At 39.0% G+C, this 20976-nt stretch overlaps 1 protein-coding gene across 2 annotated transcripts in view; it reads left to right on the plus strand.

The window, feature by feature from the left end:
- The first annotated feature begins 973 nt into the window (after positions 1 to 973).
- Positions 974 to 20976, plus strand: part of TAFA2 (TAFA chemokine like family member 2) — a 594521-nt gene continuing 574518 nt past the window's right edge. The window contains exon 1 of one of the 2 annotated variants that reach the window (XM_056797692.1): positions 974 to 2603. The gene's annotated coding sequence lies outside the window, so the exon portion shown is untranslated. The remainder of the gene's footprint in view (positions 2604 to 20976) is intronic. The other variant, XM_016425595.2, reaches the window with a different exon arrangement.

A 20976-nucleotide genomic window follows, 5' to 3' on the forward strand; every position in this document is an offset into this window, starting at 1 on the left:
ATATATTAGATCCTGTTCTTTTTCAAATGGCAGTAAGATCTGAAACATTGCTCTGAAGGATGAACAAATGATCATTCTTATAATCTACAAATATAAAAGTTATAATTTTATCAGTATCCATACATACACATTATTTTCTGATAAAGATTCATTTTTGTGTTGTTATAGAAGCTAATTGATTCTTAATTTTATTTAGATAAATTGTGAGCTTTGTTTTATGGTTCTCACTGAGTGCAATGACACATAGCCAATGAAGAACTCTATAGACAAAAAGGATGAAATTAGAGATCTATTTGAGCATTTGAATAAAGTAGGAATTAAACAATTTATAGAGGGCAATTTAAATTTTGTCTTTGTATCCTTAGCACCTAGTAGAGTGTCTGTCACATAGTAGTAAATCCTTAATAAGATCTCATTGACTGTTTTATGAAAAAGGACAACACGCATTTTTTAAAAGGCCATAAAATGTGGAAACCACTGCCATACCAGGCGAACTTTTAATAAATAATTGTACTACCTACCAACCCATCAGGAGAGAAACTTCTAGTAGGGAAACTGGGGATCTCGGTTTTTCATAGGTCCATCAAAATAGGCTAGCAAATACCTGCAGTGCAAATCCTCTCTTGGGATTCAAGTGGCATCTGCATAAAAAAATAATATTTTGGAAACAGAGGATTTCCTTCCCCCCTCTTCTTTTTGTGAAGAGGAAAGCTGAACCCTCACTATGTCAGTTCAGACTTCTAACCCTATTCTCCCTCTGGAGGGAGACACAGCCCACCTTTTATATCAGATTGCATTTCCTCCCTTCTCATCTCTCTTACTCTCTCCTTTTTCAGCAGGACCATTGTTTCTTTTCAGCAAGCGATAGTAGCAACTTGCAGAATTGACTGTTGGGGGAGAAGCTGAGGCAATGCTGCCAGGTCTTTCTATCCTATTTTATTGCTAAACTCAGGAGCCTTGGTGCTAGAGACTTCTGGAGTTTCATTTGGACTCGGTGGCGTTGTAATTCATTCCTAATTCCGTGGAGAGATAGGTGGGCTAGGGTCTAGGTGGGTTAGCAAAACTCTGTCCCTAAGGGGCTTTCCATTTTTTAAAAACAGAAATATCCACTATCTTTCTCCAGTGGTGCTTTTGAAGGTGGGACAAGGAAGGGAGGTTTGTAGGTTTCATCCGTTGGGTGGTCATTCTGTCTTTGTTGGGATTTAGATTTGTTCCCTTATCGCCACCCCTCCTTTTCCCTTCCTTTTCTTTCATTCGGGGGGCGGGGGTCTCTAGTGAAGTAACACAGGATACACCTGCCCCGCTCAGCTCGACATCTCCCACCTTTTCCTCCCTGGTCATAGTGTCAGAACTAATTGGGGGCAGGTGGCGTGGCGGGTGGCTACTTAGTAAAAGGCAGGTTTCTTGGGACCATTCCGGACAGTTTAGAGTCACTGTATCTGTCCAGGAGTTGCTGCTACCCGTACTCTAGGAGTCAGAGCAAAGTCACAGCAGCTGGAGAGAGAGCTGCCAGGGACCTGTCAACAACAACCTTGCTACCAGGACTGAGGAACCCGGGTACCTCCCGGAGGGGAAGAAAGAGGAAACAGGAGAGACGGAGATCTCTCTGGTATCCCACTGTGGGTCTGCCTTAAGCTCCAGCAACATCCTCTCCTTGCAACCCAGCAGCCGAGACCCGGGATCTCGGCATGACCGGGAAACTAGACAATTCCGGGAGGAGGCTGCTCTCCTGAAGGTGAACCCCAAGGCAGAAGGGAGAGCGGGCGAGAGAGAGAGAGCGGGCGAGAGAGAGAGAGCGGGCGAGAGAGAGAGAGCGGGCGAGAGAGAGAGAGAGAGAGAGAGAGAGAGAGAGAGAGAGAGAGAGAGAGAGAGAGAGAGAGAGAGAGAGAGAGAGAGAGAGAAGCAGAGACAGAGACAGGCAGAGACAGAGACAGGCAGAGGCAGACAGAGACAGGCTGCGTGAGACGAGAAGTCTTTGCTGGGCATTAGAAGCAAACCCATACGGACCAGTGTAAGAGGGGTGATCGCTACCGGAGCCTCTCAGATCCCGCGGGTAGGGAGGCTGAACTGGCTGGACCTCACAGCTCCTCCGAGGACTGGGGGCGGGGGCGGGCCGGGAACCCAGGGAGTCTGGACTCGGACTGCCTCAATCAACAAATCTTTTGATTACTTTGGCGGGGTGGGGGCCAAAACATTAAATCGAGAAAAAGAAAAGAAGAAACGAGAGACGCGCACATCCTACCCACCACCTGCTTTGGGGATTCCGGCTTGGATTGCAGGAGATTCCTAAAACCTATCTTTGCCATCCAAGAGAAGAAAATAGACTCCTGCACACACACACATACATACACGCACACGCACTCACTCACACACATACACACACACTCAGTCGTCCACACACACACGCGCGCGCGCGCACACAGACAGGGTCACACTCACACGCCCGCTCCAAGCACACACCAGCAGACCGCAGGTCTCTATGCCCCTGGATGCTGAAGGCGGATTGGGATTTAGGAAGAGATGCAAGAAGGATAAGACTGGAGCGGGCCCCCGGAAGCTCCAGGAGCATCGCTAGGTGTTGCCACGGGGAAGCGGGGCTGCAGGTAGGTGCGACAGCAGCCACTTCAGCTCCCTCCCTAGTTGGAGGTTCAGGCAAGGGGTGGGGTGAGCGGGATTGGCCTGGCGCTGGTGTAGATCAAGGCAACCGAACCGACTGAGGGGGAGAGCCCACCATCCCTCCCTCACCCTCGGTGGTCTCGGTCTTCGGCGGGCTCGAGGGGGAGAACGGAGCACAGACGGGCTAGGCAAGCAGTGCTCTACCTCTCTGCTCCAAAGAGCGCCGAGGTGGGCAGTCCATGGAGAGGCGAGGGAATCCGGGGATGCGGTCTAAAGGCAAAGAGGGTTAGGGTTAGGCCCCCTCTTTCTGCTCCGCGTTCCTTTGCTCCTAAATTGATCAAGAATTCAAGCTATGAGATCCCCAGTCCCAGATGAATCCCGGGTTATAACCAGATTCGTCTCCTAATAAGTAGAAAGAGTCTCGTACTAGGTGGGATCAATGGGGATGTGTCAGGTAGCCTTTCTGAAATCCCTACTTTCTGTCCACTTCTGATTAGTTAATTCTCCAGCCTGTCTGCCCAAGGTGGGGCGCTTTAGTGAGGTTATCGATTTCACTACCTAACTATTTTCATAAAGGTCCAGGCTGGGAAGCGCCGGAGCCTCAGATATCCAGAGATTTACCCCGGCTTGGAGAATGATCTCCCGGGGCTTCTGGTAACGATGTAAAGAATTAAGATGAGCAGCGTTAAGGGGGAAGGGTGGTGGGGAGAAAGGCTTGGAGAACACCTGCTTTTTAACCTTTACTTTCTGGACAGATACACCCTGAATCCTGGTAATAATATAGGAATCTTTTTCGGGGTTCCGTTGCTGCTCCTTCGCCTTCTCTTTAAATAGACCAGTTTACCTCTAAGTGGTATTTTCTTTCCGGCTATCGACCCTCGCTCACTTCGCAGTGGGGAATTAGTTCTCTATCACTGGCCCCCTGGAAAGGAAAGTTTTGCAATTGCGCCCTATTTCTCCGAGAACAGTAGGATTAGTTATCTAGCCTCTCCATGCAAAGAACACACAGCTGGAGCTCCTTGTGTTGTTGTGCTTGCAGTAGTAGGAGCCAGCACCTTCCTATTCGGTGAATTTGCTCTCCTCCTGACCTAGAGTTAAACAATTGCTCGAAACGCTTAGATGCAGACTTGCAGTTACAATCGTGGTCTGGAGGAGAGTTTTGCTTGAGGCAGTTGAGACAGAAAGTAAAAACGCTTTGCCTAGGTGAGCACGAATGGAATCTCCCTTTGGCTCTTGTACGGTTCTTAAACCCGAGGCAGGTTCAATCCTAACTCCTTTAAAACCTCCGGGTGTTCTAGGATATTCTTTTCTCACAGGATGGATTTAAATAACCATTGACTAAATGATAATTATCTGGCTGCTGGCTTCCCAACTAGATAGCCTGAGACATCAACACCCAGACTGTTACCAATTAACTCTTTAAAATGGCTCTATTAGGCAATATAAACTAAGGCAAATTAGGAATTAATTTCAGATTTCTTGCTAAAGTGCCAAAATGCAAGAACTTGAGATTGGAAGCACTTCTGAAGCCATTTTAAAACAAGAGCACAAAGCTTATATTTATTTATCACAGCTTTCTATAGTCTTCTCTAGGTCAGTTTCAAAATTGATATTCAAGGTTTTCATTTTTAAGACATCCTACACAATCCATTTCCTTTCTTCCTCCTTCCCACTCCATTTTGATCTTGATAACATCATGGGGGCAATTGTTTCGATCTTTAGCTTACTGTTGCCCTGCTTTTTAAAGAGAAGCTGCTACTTGTAACAGCACTGAACCTTACATTATCATTCTTCTGATTCCTGTCTAAAGAAATAGGTTGCATTATTTATAGATAGAATAGAATAAGAGCAGCTTCACTACTCACTACTTTTAAGTGGAAGACTTTTAAGTGAGAAAAATTACAGTTTGGCTATGTTGTCTGGTTAGCATTGGTAGTTAGGGAGATGAAAGACTTGATTCTCTTAATACTATTTTAATCAGTTTATTCAATAGGCTGTAACTAATCCAGCAAGTGCATTCAGTCACATGCTGCACATAGCATATATCTCTTAAAGAGAAACCAAGAAATTCAGACGTGAAAGTTGACACCTGTACTGTAATTATGTGGGTTGTGTTGGCTGGGAATCCAGGTTTGGGAGCCTGTGTATGTGTAATTTTACATATGAAAATAGGAGTCATGTTAGCAAAGGCAAAGTGATGTGTAAAGATCTATTGAAATGCAGATTTGTTGGGAAAGGGAACATTCTGTTTAGTAACTGAATTTGCTAACAACCAAGTTTCAAAATGTAATGATGTGGCCCTAAAAATGAACTCTGCTTCCAGATGAAGCTGCTTTATTCTTCTAAAGAATATAAAATGTTAAAACCTAATCGTGACAACAGAATTCTTAAAATACTAGCCTATAAGTGATCATAACCTCTGCCCTCATACTTTTAAAATTCTAGGGGCCTTAATGGTCATATTTTAGCAATGGCTCTTTAAAATATTTTAATAACTGTTCAATATTAAAGTTGCATTTTATTCTCTACTTACCACTAATGACAGGATATGAATTACCTGTTACAGGTGGGGTGAAAGCAAGATCCCTCTCTCCTGCTTTTCTTAGGCTTTCCCCCCCTCTTGTCTCACATAAGGCATCAGATGAGTGAGCTTGTCTGATCCTGCCTGTGTCTTGCTTTGCCTTGCCTTGCCTATATAAATTGATAAACATTTACATATCGACTCTTTGACTTGATTCAGGAATGCTTGAAAATATCATTAGTTTCTTTATCTGTATTTGAAATGATGAAAGTACCAGATTCCAAACAGTTTTGTACCCCTGCTTTTTACTTCTGCAGTATTTTATTAGGGATGCCTCATTAAGTCACATTATTCTGCAGCTGTTTTGCTCATTGAAGATTCAAGTAAAAATAGGGAACTTTATTGTGCAATGCAGTATTGTTTTTGTGGTTCAAAACTGTAAGTTAAAGCAGAAGTATACATCCAGCAGATTCTCCTGTGATCTATGCCTGGCCTTTACAGATGCAATTCATCAACCTGTTTATTAGTAGGACTCCATCAAAACAAAGAAAAGAAATGTATTAAAACTAACAGACAAAAAAGACTGGAGCTGGCTATGAAGGCCAAAATGATTGAAGGGCTTTTATATCTCAAGGATTTATATACAAGCACATACACTTCCACCCTATTTTGAAAATCACAGTTCAGTGAAATACTGTATGGATACAGCTAGTGTCTGAGTCATTGATTTTTTGTAATGCTGTACAATATGATGAATCTATCATTTCCTCTGAACATTCAATGGTTAAAGATTACATATTATAGCATCATAGATTTAAAGCTGGAAGAGACCTGGGATATCATCTAGTCTAACCCTCTCATTTAACAGATTGGGATACTTAGGTCTAAGTGATTTGTCCAAGGTCACTTAAAATATACTAAGTGGAAGAATTGGGATTTGAACCCGGATTCTCTGACTTTGGATCAAACAACTTGTGCTATACTTTTGTCTTCTTTGGCAACTACTTGAATTTTTGCTATTAATGATTGTAATGCAAACTATAGGATCATTTCAAAATGCCATACATACCATGTATGATTTTTAGAGAGTGAATTCTGAATTTAGATTGAGATCATTATCTCAGACAGGAGCAATAGGATAGAGCAAATATTGCCTAGGAGTCAGTGTTAGGCTCCTATTTATTGGGTGGTTACTGTTTTGCTGGGTAACTTTAGGTAAATGATAAATTATCTGCTCATCGTAATACTTGAATGCTCCTACCTGGGAAATTGGGACAATTCTACCTAGCATCTACTACTTTATGAAAACTGTCATGGGGATGTAGTTGGCCATGGTCTGTTAAATACTTTTACCTTCTTGAAGAAAGTATTATGAAAATGCATTTTCTATGTTAATACATATTGCCTATAATACTATTCCATCACAATGCTGGGATGCTGGATGATGTTAGGTGACAAGGCTATCAACAACTTTTCAAGATTTCCAGACCCTATGGAGAGGCGTCCTATCCATCCTTGTATTTGTGAGAAATATGATTTGACCCAGTTACTCTCCCAAGTATAAATGGATCCTTGGCATAGCAAAATATCTTGCAAAGCAATTGTCTCATTCAAACTCCTAGTAGATCCCCCCTCACTTTTGTTTTGTCAAATATTTTGACTCACCAGGCTAGAAAAGCAAAGTGTCACTTTTTTTTGTGTGCCTTCTGTGCAAGGATATCGGGGGATGTGTTTATTGAAACGATAGGCATTTTTGCTACATTTTAAGTACTGAATATCATGGCATGCAGTACTTATTAAAGACAGGCCTCCACAGTCAAAACATAAGCCATGCATAACATTACAGCATTTTATTTTGTTCTACAAATTATAGCTACACATTTTCCAGAAGCATACTCTGACTATACTAAAAAAGCATGCTAGGTTGCCAAAGACCACCCACTTCCAATGTGTAAACCAATACATGCTTCTGGGCGCAGATGCTGGGCTAGAGACTCATTGATAGACAGTCCTGCAAATAGAGTCAATGGTAATTTAGCCTGTCTAAGCAATTGAGAACTCTGCTCACTGGAAATTCAGACATTCCGTTTGTTTTGGGATTAAGGTGAACCATGAACAAGCCAGCAAAGAGGAACATATTCCATTCTGTTCTTCGTAATTCACAAGGGCTATAATACTCAACTGTAGGGGAAAATTTATGTTATCCTACCAGATAGAATGCTTTTAATCATCTCCTTCATCCTCTTAAGTTACATCCTATGAGTTATAATTGTTTTTTGATTTCCCCAGCCTGGCCACTCAGCCCAAGGCACAACATTTACCTTTTCCCTAGAAACAGTAACAAACCTTAGATTCACAATTCAATTTATATTTATATTGCTTCTTGTAGAGACTATAGATCTAGGAAAACTTTCTAGAGAGATGTGGTAATGTGATAATGTTGCACATTGGCAGTTATGGCAGGCTACTGAATATCATACTTTGACAAAATGGAGACAGCTGGCCAAACAAGTTTTCTTTGCTCTTTTGTCTCCTGGGGCATCTGAAGATCTTTCTCCACGGGATGCCTAGAGAGTTAAAAGGCGCTTTTGATAAATGTAAGATTGGTTTTACTAAATAACTTCATATCTCTTGCAGCAGCAAACCAGTCATCTGTATAATTGCATGTATGTGAGTGGGTAAGTGGGTTGACCTTTAAAGGTCACAAGACTCCTAAACCTTGTATTAAGAGGTGTTAATTGCCAATGGCCTCCAGTAGCTACTTGTGGTTTCCTACTGTTGACCCTCATAATACTGGGTGATAAAATTCCTGACTTCCATCATAGAATTGTACAGCTCTTGTTATGGAGGCATTGTTTAGACATGCTATGGAAAGGGTCCATTAGAGCATGAATAAAGAAAGTTTTTTGGAAAGCTAGATTTGTGCCTGAGAACCAAAGACATAATATATTCTGGAATAACTTGGCTATGATCACTGATAGGTATTTTATTTTATTTTTATATTTCATTAATTTTTTCCCCCATGATTCCATGATTCATATTTTCTCCCTCCCCTCATCCCTCTCCCCTCCTGGAATTGACAAGCAATTCAACTGGGTTATACATATCAATTGATAGGTATTTTAAAAATGCTATACACTATCTGATATTTTTATTTATAGAATAAAGCTTATACTTTTTTATTTCTCTGCTGTCCCATAATTTTCTTTCTTTCATTTTTTTCCTCTGGAGAATTTTCAGTGATAATTATTAGAAAACATTCAGAGATGTTTTCCTTCTCTCCTTTAACTATAATAGAGATCATGCCTGTGCTTATGTATCATTTGGCCTTGATCATCTTTTCCTTGTGCCATTTTCATTGTGCTAGTGTAGAGAAAGCAATCATATGAGGAAAAAAAGAAAGGTGTGTGAATACAGAAATCTTAGCAACAAGGATTCATTTCAGATGAATTTTTGATCAATAAAGCAAGAGTTATTTATTAAGCACCTACTATGTGCCAAGTACTAGGGACAAATACAATGAATGGAACAAATCCTGCTTACAAGGAGCTTTACATCTAGGATGTAAGATGACAAATATATATATATATATATATATATATACATACACACATATATATGCACACATATGTATACATATATGTATATAAGTACTTAGAAATATGTGCAGAATGAATATATAGAAAATGAGTATAAATAATTAGTATCTTAGAAGAAGGATATCAGGACAGGCTTCTTATAGAAGAGATCCTTTAGCTGAATCTTAAAGGAAGAGAGGGATGATATGATGGTCTACCATCAAAAGATGATGTTTGCTGATGGTTTTAGATATATACTGTTTATTATTTTTAGGAAAGACCATTCTATTCCTACACTTTCTAGTGGTTTTCAATAGGAATGGGTGTTATATTTTATCAACGGCTTTTTCTGTATCTATTGAGATAATCATGTGATTTTTGTTGGTTTGCTTGTTAATATCGTCAATTATGTGGATGGTTTTCCTAATATTGAACCATCCTTGCATTCCTGGTATGAATCCTACCTGATCATAGTGAATAATCCTTGTGATGACTTGCTGGAGTCTTTTTGCTAGTATCCTATTTAAGATTTTTGCATCTATATTCATTAGGGAGATTGGTCTATAATTTTCTTTCTCTGTTTTTGACCTGCCTGGCTTTGGGATCAATAACATGTTTGTGTCATAAAATGAATTTGGTAGAACTCCTTCTTTGCTTATTCTGTCAAATAGTTTGTATAGTATTGGGATTAGCAGTTCTTTGAATGTTTGATAGAATTAATTTGTGAATCCATCTGGACCTGGGGATTTTTTCTTAGGGAGTTCTTTGATGGCTTGTTCAATTTCTTTTTCTGATATGGGGTTGTTTAGGTAGTCTATTTCTTCCTCTGTTAGTCTAGGCAATTTATACTTTTGTAAGTATTCATCCATATCACCTAGATTTCCATATTTGTTGCCATATAATTGGACATAGTAGTTTTTAATGATTGCCTTAATTTCCTCTTCATTAGAGGTGAGGTCTCCCTTTTCATCTTGGATACTGTCAACTTGGGTTTCTTCTTTCCTTTTTTAAATTAGACTGACCAGTACTTTGTTTATTTTATTTGTTTTTTCAAAGTGCCAGTTTCTAGTCTTATTTATTAAATCAATAGTTCTTTGACTTTCAATTTTATTAATTTCTCCTTTGATTTTTAGGAACTCTAATTTAGTTATCATCTGAGGATTTTTAATTTGTTCACTTTCTAGTTTTTTAAATTTGTATGCTCAATTCATTGATCTCTCCCTCCCTAATTTGTTAATATATGAACTCAAGGATATAAATTTTCCCTGAGTACTGCTCTGGCTGCATCCCGTAGGTTTTGAAAAGATGTCTCACCATTGCCATTTTCTTCAATGAAATTATTAATTGTTTCTATGATTTGTTCTTTGACTAACCAGTTTTGGAGAATTGTATTGTTCAATTTCCAATTAATTTTTTATTTACCTCTCCATGTGCCCGTACTAATTACTATTTTCATTGCATTGTGATCTGAGAAGGTTGCATTGATTATTTCTGCTCTTTTGCACTTGTTTGCAATGTTTTTATACCCTAATACATGGTCAATTTTTGTGAATTAACCATGTGCTGCTGAAAAGAAGGTGCATTCCTTTTTGTCACTATTTATTTTTCTCCACATATCTACTAACTCTAATTTTTCCAAGATTTCATTCACTTCTCTTACCTCCTTCTTCTTTATTTATTTATTTATTTATTTATTTTTTGGGGGTTTGATTTATCTGGTTTGGAGAGAGGAAGGTTTAGTTCTCCCACTAGTATAGTTTTTCTATCTATTCCACCCTTGAGCTCCACTAGTTTCTCCTTTAGAAATTTGGATGCTATCCCATTTGGTGCATACATGTTGAGTATTGATATTTCCTCATTGTCTATACTGCTTTTTATCAGGATGTAATTACTTTCCTTATCTCTTTTAACTAGATTTATTTTTACAGTGTCTTTGTCAGATCATGATTGTGACTCCTGCCTTCTTTTTATCAGTTGATGCCCAGTAGATTTGGCTCCATCCTCTTACTTTCACCCTATGCGTATCTACATTCCTTACGTGTGTTTCTTGAATACAGCATATGGTTGGGCTTTGGATTCTAATCCACTCTGTTATTCACTTGTGTTTTATGGGTAAGTTCATTCCATTCACATTCAGAGTTATGATTACCAGCTGTGTATTTCCCAGCATTTTGATTTCTACTCCTAGTCCTGCCTTTTCTTCTTTCACTATTTCCTTCTACACCAATGTTTATTTTTAATCAGTTCCCCTAGTTCCCACCCTTATTTTACTTCCTTTTCTACCCCCTCCCTTCTTATTCCCCCTTATTTTCTTTGCAGTCTTTTTAAAACAACACCCCCCCCCCTGCTCCCTTATACTGCTTCCCTCCACACCAGTCCATTTGTTACCCTTCTACTCCCCTATAGGGGGCGAATCTATTCTCTGCTCCAATGGATTGGATTGTTCTTCCCTGTTTGGGTCAATGTCAATGCATAAGAGTTGAATATTTCCTATCTCCAACCTCTTTACCCTTCCAGTGTATTGATGCTCTCCCCCCTCCTGTCATGAGCTTCTTTGTGACATATACATTTACCCCCTTTTCTTTCTTTTCCCATTTCTTTTACTATTAACCTCTTTTTAATGCTCTAGTTATATATATATATGTATATATATGTATATTTATTTATGCATATATATCTATCTATATACCTATTTATGTCTTGTCATTTCATCCTATACAGTTTGTCACTGTTCCCTCTAAGTATAATTCTTCTACCTGACCAGGTGATAATAATAGTTTTTAAGAGTTACCAATGACCTCTTTTCTTATAGGGATACATATCATTTTAACTTACTGAGTCTCTTTAAAAAAGTTTCTTGTTGTTGTTGTTTTGTTTTGTTTTTCTTTTTTCCCTCTTTTTAAATTACCTTTTGATGATTCACTTGAGTTCTGTGCTTGGACATCAAATTTTCTGTTCAGGTATCTTCTTTTCTTTACAAATTCTTGGAATTCTGCTATTTTGTTGAATGACCTTACTTTCTCCTGTAAGAATATAGTCAGTTTTGCTAGGTAGTTGATTCTTGGTTTTAGACCTAGTTCCCTTGCTTTCCAGAATATCATATTCCAATGGTCCTTCAGTGTAGATGTAGCCAGATCCTGTGTTATCCTCACTGTGGTTCCATGGTATATGAATGACTTCTTCTTGGCAGCTTGTAATATTTTTTCTTTGGTCTGATAGTTTTTGAATTTGGCTATAACATTCCTGGGTGTTGTCAGTTGGGGATTAAGTACAGGATGTAATCTGTGGATTCTTCCAATGTCCACTTTTCCCTCTTGTTCTAGAATATTGGGGCAGTTTTCTTGAATAATTTCCTGTAGTATTATGTCCAGGCTTTTTCTTTTGTCATGGTCTTCTGGTAGACCAATGATTCTTAATTTGTCTCTTCTCAAACGATTTTCTAAATCTTCTGTTTTGTGAATGAGATGTTTCATATTTTCCTCAATTTTTTCATTCTTTTGGTTTTGTTTTATAATATCCTGTTTTGCCTTGTGAGGTCACTTAATTCTAGTTGTTGTATTCTGTTTCTTAAAGACTGGATTTCATCCCTTGCTTTTTGATCATCCTTCTCCCTCTGTTCTGATTTTCTTTGGAGGTCATCTTTCATTCTCTTTACCTCATCTTTTATCTCCTTTGCCTCATCTTTCATCTTCTTTGCCCCATATTTCATCTCCTTTGCCTCATTTTCAAGCTGGTTTATTTGGGCTTTCAAGACACTATTTTCTGTTTCCAGATGACTTGTCTTAGTTTTTAAATTCTTTTCCCAATTGTCTTTACTCTCTCTTAATTGTGTTTTGAATTGCATTTTGAGTTCTCCCAAAGCCTGTATCCAGTTTGCTGAGATTGCTGATTTATCATTTGATGATTCCCCCTCCTCTGTTCCATTTGCTCTTTGCTCATTGCCTGTATAAAAGCTGTCTATTGTAATTTCTTTCTTCTTTTTCTGTTGTTTGCTCATATGTACCCCTTCTTTACTCCCCATATTTGTCTGTGCTTTTGCTCCTCTCATTTTTTGGTTTTGGGGTTTTCTGACAGTCTCCCCTCTTGGAACTTTGACAGAAGATCTCTCCCTGCAGTCTGTGGGGGAGGGGTGTTGGAGTTTGAGCTTCCCTGCCCTCTGGAGGCTTTTGATTGGATCGAAGTCCAGAAGTCTATGGGGGTAGGGGGAGGTTGGAGCTTAGGCTTCCCTGAACTCTATAGACTTTTGATGGGATTAAGTTTAGCTGGGTTGGGATGTATGTGCCCTGAGGCCAAAATCTCTTGGAAGGCTGGAGCAATACGGAGGGTCTCCTCATCTGTGACCAGGCTGCCTGCTTTGAGCTTCCTCTCCAGCTCCTTCCTCACTGCCTGTGTTTGATGCTCTGAGTCTGGTACAGCCCTGCCCACAAGGTATACCCTCCAGACAAGTGCCTTTGCTGGCCCAGAGTTTCCCGCTGCCACTGGAGTCTTAGCACTCTAGATTGGGGGGGTGGGAGGAGTCCTGGGACCTTCCTTCTGATTTCCCCTTAAACCCAAGTGTTCTCGGATTCTGGCTTTTGGGGGGCGTACCTTTTGAATTGAGTCCAGCAGGAGGGTTCCTTGCCTCTGTCTTGTGGTTAGGTTTGATTTTCTGTCCCCTATGAGCATTCAGTTTGTGATCAGTAAGGAAGGGTTTTCAGAGGTCTGAACTTTTGCTGCTTCTATGCCACCATCTTGACTCCACCTCAGCAAATTAACTTTAATAGGATATCAGAAAATACATTTTTGGCAGTCCCGTTGTTAAACTTTTATTAGCACACCACTGCCAGTGGTCATTTGATAAAATACTTATTGCCTGTGATTTTTATGAAAGCTAAATCTATATTTTGTGTCTTCTTGATTCCTGAATTTTGTATTAACTATTGTTCATAATGTCTCTCCTATTTAGTACACTTAGTGAAATAATAAAATAGTACCCTTAGTAAAATAATAAAAGAAGAAATAGAAAATAAACAAAATACCCTCTCCTTAAGGGTAGGGACTGTTTTGTTTTTGTTTCTGTTAATAGCATGGTGCTGGATGCAAAGTACCTTGATATAGGTTTGTCAAATGAATTAACCCTATCCAAGAAGCAATGTGTCTTCATATTATCTTATTTTCTCCCCCAGAATCCACTTAGTTTGATAATGTATATATGAAAGGTAAATTGGAAAAATGAGCAAAGATGTGTTGGTAAGTATTAAGATCCAGAATGTCTCAGAAACAGGATGTTCTCATGATATACTTTTAAATTTGATCAGAATTATCACCATTTTCTTCATTGCCTTCTTAAGTCTAGATACAGTAAAACACTAATCAAGACTTGATTGTAGCATTTGCTGAGGTGGACATTCCCACTGAAATTTTTTTTCACATTTTCACATTATTTTTTATTTGGTCAATTTCAAACATTATTCCTTGGTTACAAAAATCATTTTCTATTCCTCCTTCCCCTCTTCCCATACCTCCCATAGCTGACGCACAATTCCACTGGGTATTACATGTGTCCTTGTTCAGAACCCATTTCCATGTTGTTGGTGTTTGCACTAGGATGTTCATTTAGAGTCTACATCCCCAATCATATCCCCCTCAACCCATGTAATCAAACAGTTGTTTTTCTTTGGTGTTTCTACTCCCATAGCTTTTCCTCTCAATGTGGATAGTGCTCTTTCTCATAGATCACTCCGGGTTGTTCAGGAACACTGCATTGCCACTAATGGAGAAGTCCATTACATTCAATTGTACCACAGTGTATCAGTCTCTGTGTACATTGTTCTCTTGGTTCTGCTCCTTTTGTTCTGCATCACTTCCTGGAGGTTGTTCCAGTTCCCATAGAATTCCTCCACTTTATTGTTACTTTGAATACAATAGTATTCCATTACCAACATATACCACAATTTGTTCAGCCATTCCCCAACTGAAGGGCATCTCCTCATTTTCCAATTTTTTGCCACCACCAAGAGTATAGTTCTGAATATTCTTGTAAATGTCTTTTTCCTTATTATCTCTTTGGGGTACAAACCCAGCAGTTGCACTGAAAATTTAATAATCCTGTTTCCTGTTCCAGCTGGTTCTAGTTAGTGAGTGAGCAAGTGAAGAAATATTGAGAAATTGTTAGGAAGAGTTTCACAAACTCCTCTGTACCTTGATCATTTACCTGAGTGCCAGGGTTTGGTTTGCAGTTTTTCAGGTTCAAGAACTTAATTTTAATTAGTTCTTCTAAGGCTGATAAAGCTCAAGGGAAGGAATCTCAAGCGAGCAAGCTGATCAATTGGGCAGAATGTCAATTTCCTTATTATGAAATATGTTATTGTTTAATTTATATTTTATTATACTTATGATTATGATGATGGTTTATATTTTGTTTCAAGGAAGAACAATGAAATCATGGGGTGATATCTTGACTTGCTCTTGAATTGGATTTAATTGAGGCAGAGTTGCACAATGTCATCAATTTCACTCTTCCACTCATAGAAATCTAGTGGTAAGACAAAAGTCAGGACCTTCTCACCATTGAGATGCTTTGGATGACCTTGGTATCTTTGATTAAGCACTAAACACCGTCCCCCCCCAGCATCTCATAAATTTATATGTTTGCTTATAAATACAAAGTAGATAGGATTACTTGTTGATCAGCATATTCTCTTTATAGCAGGAAAACCAATTTTTAGCAGTATATCAAGAACTTTTGATTTATCCATTGTAAGTTCTTAAAGTCAGAAAATTTCTCTGAAGCTCAGAGAGGTTAAGTGGATTGCCCATAATCCCCAGAAAGTAAATTTCAAAGGCAAGATTTGAATACAGGTTTTCCTGTGATCTAGCCACCAAGTGTCCTTCTTGTCCAAGATAAGAAACTACATTCGTTTTAATTTTTTGTCAAATGCATCAGTTGTCCAGAAGCTAAAAGGTCACTAGCCAGTTGTTATTTTGATTAGTTCAAATTCAGTGAATAGTAGTTGGATAACTCTAGGCAAGGCACTTACCCCTGTTTGCTTTAGGGTTATACAGTTAGCATTTGTAAGAGGTGGGATTTAAACTTTAGTTTCCTTATTTGTAAAATAAGCTGGAGAAGGAAATGGCAAACTATTCCAGTTATCTTTGTCAAGAAAACCCCAAATGGGGTCCTGCAGAGTTGGACACTATTGAAACAATTGAATAATGGCATTGCCACTAACTGTTTGACCATGGCTAAGTCATGCAATTTCTCTTTGCTCAGTTTCTTGTGCCAGGCACCCTATCTAATTAGATTGTCAGTTCAAGCTCACATTGACTTCTGGAGACCCAGGCATGGACCCGAAACAAGAATTGGTAAAGATGGTTTCTGTAATTAGCGAAATCACCAAAAAGTGAATGAGAGAACCCAGGGCAATAAACACATGACCAATGGTCAAAATGAGGATTTATGAGAAGCAGATTTGTGTGTAATAGAGTTTGAAGAACATGAAACATCATATGAATATAAACTGTCAGCATGGAATCTAGAAACCCCAAACTTGTAGCCTAGTAAGATCTGATGAACCTCAAGTTTTAGGACTACTTTGTAAGTTGGAGGCCCCAAAGCTTGTCCTTGTTCCCTTTCTTGTGAGAATCCACCCTGAAGGGAATCTCAGGCTAGCAGTTTCAGACTGAACAATGGACTCTAAGGTAAAGACAATCCACTTAAAGTGGGGACTAAGCCTAAGCTGAGTGATTTGTTAGCATAGCAGGCAGCGAGTCAGTCTCATAAACTGAAGGTCCCAAGTTTTGTCCTCGGAAGGAGGGTATGATACACTGGGAGAGACTTCTGGAGACAAGAAGGGTCACTTGGCTTGTGCTTGTGCATCAGATCTTACTAGGCTACAAGTTTGGGGTTTCTAGATTCCGTATTGACAAAAGCAATGCTTTGAGTCAGTTTCAACAAGACTTCTGTAACAATGGGAGCACTTGAACCTAGGGCAGGTTGCTTTGAAAAGTAAGCTATAACTTTAAATGTTCAAATGGAGGCTCAGTGAGAAGCAGATTCTTATTTTGTCTAGCTGCTAAAGGTGCCTACCAACCAAAATTTGATTGCGTGACCACTATCAGAGATATTGTGTTGTATTAGTAGAGGCAACCAAATTAATCCGGAATCCCAATCTCCAATTTGATTGACTCATTTTTTACTTTGCACATGAGGCTATTTCATGCAGACCAACTGTGTTGGCTGATCACAAATTTCATGGTCAAATTGGATACAACCAATTAGGATTCTGGCTCACTGTTCATTTCATTCATCTGAAATAGGATTGGGGGGATGGGATGTCCCTCTTAAGTCAAAACTACTAGTTCAAACACTCTGATGTTGATGTTTTACATAGGCTTATTGGCATTTTTAAAAAAGGCTTCATGCAGAAATAGAACCCTTGGGAATATTCTGAGTATAATTCGTGAAACTAGATAGGCACACAAAAACAAGAGAAAATTCATTTAGTTAGGATTAATGGTGAAATAATTTGAGAGGCAAAGGTGTCTGTCTGTCAATGAAAAGAGAATTAAACTCCTACTGTGTGCTAAGTGCTGCAGACTAAAAGGAAGTAGACCCTATTCTCAAGGAGTTTGTTATATGGAATGGGGGTAGATAGAAAATGAAGATATATACAACATGCATAAATAACTCTAGAAGGAGAGGAATGAATGGCGAGGAGTGGAGGGTGACAGTGAGGAAAGACCTACAGAAGGAGATGCTTGAGCTTACTTTGCTCATCTAGGTTTGAAACCTAAGGGTCATTGTTGATTCCTTATATTCTTCTCCCCCCCACCCCCCTTCCTCTATCCAATTTGTTGCCAATGCCTGCCAATTTTACCTTCACAGTATCTCACTTATATGCCCTCTTCTCTTTATTCCTCTCCTCTCCTCTCCTCTCCTCTGATACAGTCACCATCTTGATACAAGCCCTAATTGCTTCACACCTGGATTATTGTAATTGCTAGTAGTTGGTCCGCCTGCCTTAAGTCTTCCACAATCCATTCTGTTCTACATTCATCGATCAAAGGGATTCCCTGAACTGCAGTGCAGGTCTCATCATGTTATTACCTCCATCCTTTTATCCCCACCATTCATTAAACTCCAGTGGCTCCCTCTTACCTCCAGCATCAAATGTAAAATACTTTGGAGGCCAAAGTCCTTCATAAGCAGGCCCCTTCCTATCTTTCTAGTCTTTTTACACCTTCTTCCACACCAGCCCCAACAAGTACTCTTCCATCTAATGATACCTCCTCAACATTCCTCATGCAAGACACTCCATTTTCTGCCTCCAGACATTTTTTTCTGGCTGTCTCCATGCTTGGAATTATTTCCTTCCTCATCCCTGCCTGTGGCTTCCCTGGCTTCCTTTGAATTTTGGTAAAAATCTCACCTTATATAAGAGGCATTCTAGATTCCTCTTAATGTTTATTCTTTTCCTTTGTTAATTTATTTATTTTGTACACACACGAAGAACTTGTTTATAGAGAGTTGTTTGTATTTTGTTATCCCTATTAGATGATGGACTCCTTGAAAACAGGGACTTATTTTTTTATTGCTTTTATTTATAGCCCAAAAATTTAGCTCTGTCTCTGGCAACACAGGTGCTTAATAAATGCTTATCAACTGACTGAAGGAAACCAGAAATTCTTAAGAGGCACAGAAGGGAAGGGAGAACATTTCTGGCAAGGAGGACATTCTGGGCAAAAGTATGGATTCAGAAGATGGAGCATCATGTGGTACCCTAAAGCATCCGGTTATAGGAACATTAGATGGCAAGAAAGGGTGGTTATTTTTTTTTAAATTTAAATTTTTGAAAATTTTATTCAGTCAATTTAGAATATTTTTCCTTGGTTACAAGAATCATGTTCTTTCTCTCCCCTCCCCTTACCCTTCCTGTAGCTGATGTGCACTTCCACTGGGCAAAGGGTAGCTCTTTGGTTCACTGGATGGAGACTCAGGCCTGGAGGGAGATTAGAGGTCCTAGGTTCAAATCTGGTCACAGACACTTCTAGGTGTATGACCTTGGATAAGTCATTTAACTGCATTTACCCAGCCCTTACTGCTCTTTTGTCTTGGAACCAATATACAGAATTGATTCTAAGACAGAAGGTAAAGGTTTAAAAAATGTTAAGTTAGAATAACAGAATGTAAGGAGCATCATGTTGGTAGATTTATAGAGATGTAGCAGATGATTTTGCTTCACTATCTCCAGATACTTCAGATATCTCTAGCTTATCCAAATAAAACAATCCTTACCCTCACAGAGTTTACCTTCTAATGGAGAAAACCAGAATGCTTCCCCTGATCTGTATAGGCAGGGGTGTGCTGGAGCTAACTCAAGCAGATTCAAACAGGTAAGAGGGATTATTAAATATTCAGTGTGAGCATTTACACTTGAGAAATCTGCAAACTGTAAGTCGAGACTTGATTTATTGTTTTGTTGATTGTCTAGCCTTAAGAAAATAATGGGAAAATATTTTTAATGCAGGTTAAACTTAGAAATATATCCTGTATACATTTTTTTCCTCCTGGAGAGATGGTTGCTAAATACTTACCAGAACAGCATCATAGACAGGAAAATACTTGTAAAGCAAATGCAAAATAATTTTGGTCAAGAATGGAGAGTTTCAGCAACAATGGAAACCAGGGAAGTCCCCTTCTAGCTTTTGAGTCAAGGGTGCCACCATTCTTCAAGTAACCCAGGTTTTAAAACGCTGCATCAATCTTGACTCTTTTATTCTCACCTATCATATTCAATCATTTTCTAAGTCTTGTCAGCTCTACCTCCACAACACTTTGCATCTATCCCCTTCTTTTCCATTTATTCCACAACTATCATATCTCAGGACCTTATCACCTTTTGCCTGGACTGCTGAAATAGCCTTTCTATTGTTCTCTCTGCCTTAAATCTCTCCCTAGTCAATCCATCCTAGTCAATTGAAAGTTATTTACCTAAAGCACTGGTTTGATCATATAACTTTCCTGCTCAGAAAATTCTAGTAGTTTCTTATTGCTTCCAAGGTAAATCCTAAATTCCTTTGACTTTTAAAGTTCTTCGTAATTTGGTTCTCATCTACTTTTCCAAGATGATTACATATTATTCCTCTTCATAATAATAATAGTTAACATGTATATAGTTCTTGCTATGTGCCAGCTGCTAAGGCTGCTATGCAGTTAAGTTTGATCCTCACAACTCTTCTGGGAGGTAGGTATTATCTATTTTACAGATGAGGAGATAGAGGCAAAGAGAGATTAAATAATTTGCCCAGGGTCACATAGCAGGCAAGTGAGGTCATATTCAGCATATGCATACTGTATTCAAACTGACCTTCCTTGCATAACATTCTACCTCTTGATTTTCTGGCTCCCTCAAGCCTATAATTCTGGTGCTTCTCACTTCTGCCTCTTTGAATTCCCAGATTCCTTCAAGATTCAGATCAAGTACCACTTCCCGCAGGAGGACTTTCCCAATTGCCCCAATTGTGATGATACTTCCTTCTCCCCTCATTATTGTATATTTATTTTGCACATATTCTATATTTATTTATCTTTGAGCATAGAGATTGTCAATAGAATACAAGCTCTTTGATGGCAGGGATTATCTTACTTTTGTACTTATTTTCCCAGATCCTTACATGGTGCCTGGCAGAGGAAACATTCTTAATGAATCTTGTCCATTAATTGATTGGGAGACTAATTTAGCATCACATGCAGAGAGACAGGATGTTGTGCATATATTCACATACTTGGGAGTAAAATTCAGGCTTTCTGATTCTAGACCTGTGCTTTCTCTTCTATACCATATCTTCTCCTTGGAAGGCTATTTAGGGAGTCCCTAAATGACCTGGGTGTAGTTACATTATTCTCCCAGGCAGGGAAAATGGTTTTAATCCCCTTGCATAAACCTGGAGTGGTTTTTTTCTCCTCTTTTTAATTCAAGTCTGGTTTCTTTTTCATAGGTTGGGAGAAGCAGACTCATTTATTTCAGTATATAGGATATTATATTCTACAAAACACTATATGTAGACAACTTCCTAAGGTTAAATTCAACTTCCCCCTTCCCCCACCCAATAGCTTCCACAGTCTGAACAATAATTGCTTCTTTCTAGGACATAAATGTTAGGACTTCAAGAGCCATGACTTGGATCCTTGGGGCATATAAGCTGCAATGATGAGGTTTTTCCAAATGAATTTGCCTACCTTATAACTTATAACTTCAAAGTGAACCTTTTTCTGACCCC

Source organism: Monodelphis domestica, chromosome 5, assembly GCF_027887165.1.
Source record: "Monodelphis domestica isolate mMonDom1 chromosome 5, mMonDom1.pri, whole genome shotgun sequence".
Taxonomy (NCBI): domain Eukaryota; kingdom Metazoa; phylum Chordata; class Mammalia; order Didelphimorphia; family Didelphidae; genus Monodelphis; species Monodelphis domestica.